This window comes from Salvelinus fontinalis, chromosome 7 (genome assembly GCF_029448725.1).
Source record: "Salvelinus fontinalis isolate EN_2023a chromosome 7, ASM2944872v1, whole genome shotgun sequence".
NCBI classification, from domain to species: domain Eukaryota; kingdom Metazoa; phylum Chordata; class Actinopteri; order Salmoniformes; family Salmonidae; genus Salvelinus; species Salvelinus fontinalis.
The window spans coordinates 42,544,523-42,550,522 of record NC_074671.1 but is presented as its reverse complement, the minus strand read 5'-3'; the positions used below and the strand labels follow the sequence as shown (position 1 = coordinate 42,550,522).

The following is a 6,000-nucleotide window of genomic DNA, read 5'->3' as shown; positions in this document are numbered from 1 at the left end:
ACTCGAGGAACTTATTCAAGGACGATCTAATGTAATCTATTACAAAAATAAAGCAAACTGGATGGAATATGGAGAAAAATGCACAAAATTCTTCCTGGATCTCCAATACAGGAACGCTAACAAAAAGAATTTGCGGAAATTAATTAGTGAAAACAGAGTCGTCTATGATTCTCCGAATGATATTTTAAAAGAGGACGCTAATTATTTTAGGCAGATACTCCTATACAAATGGTAGTCTGTCAGGTACTCAGCAGGAAGGTCTGATTTCTCTATTATTAAAACAAGACCCAGATGGCAAATATAAAGACCCGGTCTATCTAAAAAACTGGAGGCCCCTTACACTTCAATGTTGTGATGCAGAAATACTAGCAAAATGCATAGCACTCAGAATTAAAAGGGTTTTACCAGGTACTGTTCATCCTGATCAGACAGGTTTTTTACATGGACAATACATTGGAGATAATATACGACAACTACTAGAAAAAATAGAACATCATGAAATATATAAGAAGCCAGGAATGGTATTTATAGCTGATTTTGAAAAGGCATTTGATAAAGTAAGACTGGATTTTATTTATAAATGCCTGGATTTTTTAAATTTCTCTTATAAAATGTGTAAAAATAATGTATAGCAACCCCATGTGTAAAATAGTAAATAACAGCTACTTCTCAGAGAGTTTTGAATTGTCAAGAGGAGTTAAACAAGGGTGTCCGCTGTCACCATATCTATTCATTATGGCCATCGAAATGATAGCTATTAAAATCAGATCCAATAACAACATTAGAGGATTAGAAATCCAAGGCTTAAAAACAAAGGTGTCCATGTATGCCGATGACTCAAGTTTTATGTTAAGTCCGCAAGCTAGATCCCTGCAATGTCTCATTAAAGATCTCGATAACTTTTCTGTACTCTCTGGACTAAAACCTAATTATGATAAGTGTACAATATTACGTATTGGATCCTTACAAAATACAACTTTTACATTACCTTGCAGCTTACCTATAAAATGGGCTGATGGTGAAGTAGACATACTCGGTATTCCTGTCATAAAATATATAAATAAGCTCTCCACAATGAATTTCAATAGAAAACTTGTAAAAATAGACAAGATCCTGCAATGGACAGGTAATATCCCAGTTTACTCACTTAATTATTATGGCGCTGCCTACTCCTGATGATTCGTTTTTCAAATCATATGAGCAAAAAATATTTCACTTTATCTGGGATGCTAAACCAGACAAAATAAAATGAACCTATCTATATAATGAATATGAATTGGGTGGGTTGAGATTATTAAATATAAACACACTAAACCTCTCTCTAAAAGCTTCACTCATTCCAAAGTTTTATTTGAACCCTAAATGGTTCTCAAGTAGATTATGAAGAAAAGCTCATCCATTGTTTAAAAATTTACTTTTTGCTTTTATGCAGATTGCCATGTCTCATTTTCGATTAATCGAAAATGATACTTTTTTCAAAGTATCTGTCTTTTTTAAACAAGCATTGCAGAGCTGGCTACAATTTCAATTTCATCCCCCTGAAAAGATAGAACAAACATTACAACAAATATTATGGCTGAACTCAAATGTGCTGGTTAATAAAATTGTAATGGTAGAGTTATGTCCTTCATGGAGTTATCAGAACTGTACGGGAAGGTCTGCTCAATCCAAGAGTACAACCAATTGATTACAGCATTACCCCAAAAATGGAGGAGGCGGGTGGCAGCGGGAGGAGGTAGGGAATTGGTCTGCCGGCCCAACATAAAGGATCAAATCTGGCGGAGGAATAAAAATAGCATAAATAGGAAAGTATACCAGTTTCATTTGAGGACCAGGATGTTGACAACTGTGCCATACAGATTGCAAAATAGTTAGGAAGAGATTTTTGATGTACCGATTCCATGGTACGAGTATGAGTATGAGTATGAGTTGATATATAAAACAACGCAAGATTCAAGACTTTGTGCTTTTCAGCTAAAATGTTGAATGTTTGGGGCATAAAATCATCGAAGCTCTGCAGATTTTGTTGTGAGGATACAGAATCAATAGACCATTTATTTTGGTATTGCCCTCAGGTAGCCTGTTTCTGGTCTCAGGTTCAGGACGGGTTGAAAATGCATAGCATTGATCTAAAATTGACCCTAGAAATAGCACTGTTAGGAGATCTGGAGAGACAGGGTCAGTCAATTACTAATATACTAATACTCTTAGTAAAAGTATTTATATTCAACACGCAATCTGTAGATTCTATTCGATTAGATAGATTGAAATTGTACGTTAAACATCATAGCATAGTTCAAAGATATGTGTTGCGTAGAAACACGAAGTGGGTGGCCAGCAGAGATAGATGGGATGGGCTGAGGGAAGCTGAGGGTTGGTATGTGGAATTGGAGACAAGTTGTAATGGAGTTGTTGTGTGAGAAGGAGAATGATGGTCAAAAGATAAAGGGAAAAAAAGTCAAAATAAAACAATAAAAGTCTTTAGTTCATTCTCTTGGTTGTTGGTGCATTGGGGGGTTCTTGGGGGTGGGGAATGGAATAATTCCATTTTTTATTTTTTTTATTCCGGGAGGGACTGTGGGAGGGGTCTCGAATGGTTGAGGGACAGCTATTGGGGAACTGTGGGGGGATCTTGGAGGGTTCAGGTTTCACAAGATTGTGATCATGACAAAGGAAACTATGACATATATTTTATATCACTATCATGCACACGCACCTTCACACATAAGGATGGCTCTGTTGCGGAAAGACTGATACATGTTTGATAGTGTCTTGATGCTGTATTGTTTGTCCTTCATGTTCTAATACTTTAATGTCACCCCTTCCTTGTGTTTTTTGTAATAAATAATTATTTAAAAAAAAATAAAAAAATAAAAAGACGATGATCCAAACACACAATCAAGTCTATATGGAAATAGCTAAAAAGTAACACATTTGAAGTTTTGGAACGGCCTAGTCAAAGTCCAGACATAATCCCAATTGAGATGTTGTGGCAGGACTTGAAACGAGCAGTTCATGCTTAAAAACCCCAAAATGTCGATGAGTTAAAGTATTTCTGCATGAAAGAGTGGGCTAAAATTCCTCCACTGAAATGTGAGCGACTGATCAACAACTACAGGAAGTGTTTGTTTTGAGTCCTTGCAGCTAAAGGTGGCACAACCAATTACTGAGTGTAAAGGGCCAATTACTTTTTTCACACAAGGGCATCGGGTGTTGCATAACTTTGTTTATGAAATATGTATGTAATTGCTGTGTTATTTGTTCACTCAGGTTCCCTTTATCTAATACTAGGTTTTGGTTGAAGATCTGACAACATTCAATATCAAAAATATGTGAAGGTAGAAAAAATTTGAAAGTGGGCAAATACTTTTCACAGCACCGTAACTAGTACTCACATCTGTATTCATAAAAAGGCTTTGAAAGGCTGGTCAGGGCTCACATCAACACCACCATCCTAGATACTATGGACCCCACTCCAATTCGCATACCGCCCAAACAGATCCACACATGATGCTATCTCTATTACACTCCACACTGCCCTCTCTCACCTGCACAAGAGGAACACCTATGTGAGAATTCTGTTCATTCACAGCTCAGCGGTCAATACCACAGTGCCATCCAAGCTCTTCACTAAGGTAAGGACCCTGGGACTGAACACAGCCTTCTGCAACTAGATCCTGGACTTCCTGATGGGCTGCCCCCAGGTGGTGAGGGTAGGCAACAACACATCCACTATGCAGAACCTCAACACTGGTGCCCCTTAGGGTTGTGGTTTAGTCTCTTCCTGTACTCCCCGTTCACCCACGTCTGCGTGGCTGCGCATGACTCCAACACCATCATTAAGAGTGCTGATGACACGACAGCGGCAGGCCTGATGACCGCTTATAAGGAGGAAGTCAGAAACCTGGCAGTGTGGTGCCAGGACAACAACCTCCTCAACATCAGCAAGACAAAGGAGCTGATCGTGGACTACAGGACACGGAGGGCCGATGACGCCCCATTCACATCGAAGGGGCTGTAGTGGAGTGGGTCGAGAGCTTAAAGTTCCTCGGTGTCCACATCACTAAGGATCTATTATGGTCCATACACACCAACACAGTCGTGAAGAAGGCACGACGACGCCTCTTCCCCCTCGGGAGGCTGAAAATATTTGGCATGGGCCTTCAGATCCTCAAAAAGTTCTACAGCTGCACCATTGAGAGCATCTTGAATGGCTGCATCACCGCTGTGATGGCAACCGCAAGGCGCTACAGAGGGTAGTGAATACGGCCCATCCATGTCCTCTGTACCAGGCTGTGTCAGAGGAAGGCCCTGAAAATTTCGTAAGCGGTACTGATGTGCCAAGTCTAGAACCAACAAGACCCTGGACCCTACCCCCAAGCCATAAGACTGCTAAAGAGTTAGTCAAATAGTTAACCAAATAGCCATGCGGACGATCAGCATGGACCCTTTTTGCACTAACTTTTTTGTCTCATCACATATGCTGCTGCTATTGTTTATTGTCCATCCTGTTGACTTAGAAATCACTTTATTTCTAGTTATATATGTATATCTCAAATAACTCGTACACCTGCACATCAACTTGGTACTAGTACCCTGTGCATATAGCCAAATTATCACCACTCATTGTCTATTTATTATTACTTGTTATTACTTTTCTATTATTTCTCTATTTATTTCTCAATTAATTGTTGGCAGGGGCCGTAATGAAATATTTCACTGTTTGTCTGCACCTGTTGTTTACAAAGCATATGACAAATACAATTTGATTTGATTTGTAATGCATTTAAATTGCTACTCCTCATTTTGATAGGAACGAACAAATGTATTTTCTTATCCACTTTAATCTTCTGTAGCTAAGATATTGATATACTGTCAGCCTATTCTTCTCTGTAAGCTATGATGTGACCCAGCGTTCAGATGGCATTTTGATGTGAGTTATGATGTCTTTGTATGTACTGTCATCTACTGGCCATATATGAGATTGCGTAACATTATATTTGAACATGCTTGTTGTGCAGTGGGCGCTAAGACCCGGTTCAGACAGTAGTGTTTTGTAAGAAAGTGTCGATTGCCGAGTCATGGAATACTTTGCTCCATGCATGCTGCAAGAAGAATAAGGACAATTTACAAGTGGATACAACAAGATTACAATTATTGTTGTTTTTGACTTTTAATATCTCTTCCCGTAAAACGGGTTATTTGTTTGGAGCTTCAATTCACTAAATCGCTTTCCAGCACCAGCTTGTCTTGAGAAGGTGAGTGTTGTTATAACAGCAACAGATCTAAGCTAGCTAATGTAGCTAGCTAGCTTGATAGGTCAAACAGATAACGCCACAAATGTATTTATTTTATTTTTTATTTAACTAGGCCAGTCTCACAAATGATAGCTAGAGAAAAACTCTACTGCTAAGGTTATTCTGAAGCTCTGTCGTTGTTGTCACATTGTCTAAATATGCTCTGTCTGTCAAAGAGCGGGCCACCAAGAAAAACAATGGCACTGGGACAAATGCATCATGATTCCCATTTACATTTAAGTCATTTAGCAGACGCTCTTATCCAGAGCGACTTACAAGTTGGAAAGTTCATACATATTCATCCTGGTCCCCCCGTGGGAATTGAACCCTGGTCCCCCCGTGGGAATTGAACCCTGGTCCCCCCGTGGGAATTGAACCCACAACCCTGGCGTTGCAATCGCCATGATCTACCAACTGAGCCACACGGGACGGTGTGGATAATATGATAATATCTGTAGTGCTCGAGAAATGATTACATGAGAGCAACAACACCTGAAGCATTTGTTTAGAAAGTTCCATATCATATGACAACAAAAACATAAACAATGGAGTAATAGGGGTTAATAGTTTTTTTTGGGGGGGGGGGGGGGTTATGATAGTAAGGTACAGTTATTCTTTCATTAAGAACATTTATGTACATCCAAATTAATCATTTTATTAGTTGAAATTACAATGTGCACTCTGACCTCTCTGAACTAGAGTT

General features: G+C 39.1%; 1 protein-coding gene across 1 annotated transcript in view; it reads left to right on the top strand.

Annotated features, from left to right (window-relative positions):
- The first annotated feature begins 5,044 nt into the window (after positions 1-5,044).
- Positions 5,045-6,000, top strand: part of LOC129859495 (ATP-binding cassette sub-family B member 6-like) — a 33,672-nt gene continuing 32,716 nt past the window's right edge. The window contains exon 1 of the mRNA XM_055929346.1: positions 5,045-5,258. The gene's annotated coding sequence lies outside the window, so the exon portion shown is untranslated. The remainder of the gene's footprint in view (positions 5,259-6,000) is intronic.